The following is a 2,248-nucleotide window of genomic DNA, read 5'->3' on the forward strand; positions in this document are numbered from 1 at the left end:
AACCAGTGCCCTGCTGATACTAAGGACGACTGTACTCTGGTGGGGGATGTTGATATATGTTTGGGGGCTATGGGAAATCTCTGTACCTTCCTCTCAATTTTGCTGTGAACCTAAAACAATTCTAAAAAATAAAGTATTTAAAACAAAAAAATCAAAAAGAAAATAGAAAAGAAAGAAGCAATTACACAAGAAGACTAGTAGCATTTTGAGTATATTCGTGCAGTGTCTGTCTCTGAATATTTATGTATTTCTGTCTTCTCTATTTCAAATTCCTTTTCTTTTCCTGTTTCCCTCTGTCATATATATGTTGGGAATCAGGGGTTCAATTCTTGTCTCTCACATTCTTGTTGTTCTATGCCTCTGCATTTTTGCATCTTCCTGAGACACAGAACTTAACTCTTCTTCAGGACCCCCACTTGAAAGTTTTAAATATGGAGTTCCGGGTGTGCACCAGGCCTGAGATAAATTGCTTGGGTTATAAAAATGTGTCAAGACACCATCAATGTTCTCAGAAGCCTAATGCCTATTTATTTAGCTCTCTCTTTCAGAAATAGCCCTTACTTCAGACCCTGTACCAATTTTTGGCATAAGTCAGTGGCCTGGGATTCACGGCCTCCCAGATTTCAGGCCAAGGAATAAAGGGAGATTGTATTAGCTTTATCAGATTATTAAGACTCTTAATTATATTGCCAGGATTTTGAGGAAGGAAATTCTAGATAAACATAAATTATATCCTCGCATGATACTCAAAACATTAAAATTATTATAATAAAATGTGGGTTGCTTTAATCTGTCAGTTATTTTTATCAGTTAAGTTTGGGTTAGTGTATCAAGCGTATTCTTCTGAGAAATGGTTATAGGATTGGAGCAGTGAAATGCAATGGGAAAAGATTGAAGTTTTTTTTTTATATATTTCAAGTTTGAAATTTTGAGACTACATACTCTGCTTTCCAGATCCTGACAATTTTGATCTCACAGAAAGGGTATAGCATTCAACCTCCATTTATTTTGAAGGTTGTTCACTGCGCCTCCCCACTCTATACTCACTCTCAGCATTATAAGACCTTCCAAGTAATAAAAAGTGAAATGACAGAATCATAAATTCTAAGATGTAGAAAGGCTTTTAAAGGTTGTATCGCCCTCCATTTTATGTGTTGGGTGAATATCTCCAATACCGTATAAATTTAACAGAGTGCCTGAGTATTGGCAAAGAATTTGTGATCAAATTCGCTTAAACTTGTGTTAGAAATAAAGCACTAGAGAAATGGCTTCTCTGAAGTGCTGTTAAATTATTTTAAAGTGTAATTCTTATCTTATCCTTATCTTGCTAGTATGCCATAATTATTATGAGAATGAAATTTATTCTAAAATTTCTAGGTAGTCTAACATAAACAAAACTGAATAAACTGGTTACATAATTTTTAGTCAGTTCTTTGGGCTATAGGAAGTCAATACTTCTCCAGATCTTAAAAATAATAGAAAAAATATTGTTTGTTAAAAGTTAAATTGCAAGATTAATATATACAGTCATTCCCTGCATTATGGACAACCCAACTTACTACATTCCATGCTTACAAATGGGCTCCCAAGTTTCCCCATATGAATAATTTATAATTTAATGATTAAATTAATAATTTGAAAACCAGTTTTTTTTTTTAACAAATACAAACAAACCTGCATGGTGTAAGTGGTCCATTGGCACAGCATCTTTATGCTACTGGCTAGTCTCATAAATAGATGGAGAAGCAGCTGATAGTACACAAGAACATGAAGAATAAGAAGATCTAGATCCAAGAAAGTTTACAACAAAGGAGTTAGCTGAAGCCTCTTGTCTCCCTGAAGCAAGATTTGCTAAGCTTGAGGAGCAAGATCCTAACATTGAGCAGTTTACAAAGATTTACTGTGAAGTTAGTGAGAAAATCAGCTGCCATAAGGCCATTTATGACGAAAAAAAAGAAAAAGGCTGTGCAAACAACCCTAGATACCTTTTTCAAGAAACAAGCTTCAGTGGTCAGCTCCCCTCCTCCAGCAACAAAACCAAATCCTGATTCTCCAGCACCCACTCCATAATCTTCCAATTAAGGCTAGCCTACCCTTGGACTCAAAAATGCCCCTTCCAGTAAGCAAGATATTGATGCAACATTAGGCGAGTGTTAACCCTTAATAATCTTTTTGGAAATTTTTCCTATCTCTAATCTAAACTTTTTATATGAAGTTTTTTTTTTAATATATTCTATTTGTTTGAATT

This window comes from Lemur catta, chromosome 7, assembly GCF_020740605.2.
Source record: "Lemur catta isolate mLemCat1 chromosome 7, mLemCat1.pri, whole genome shotgun sequence".
Lineage (NCBI taxonomy): Eukaryota > Metazoa > Chordata > Mammalia > Primates > Lemuridae > Lemur > Lemur catta.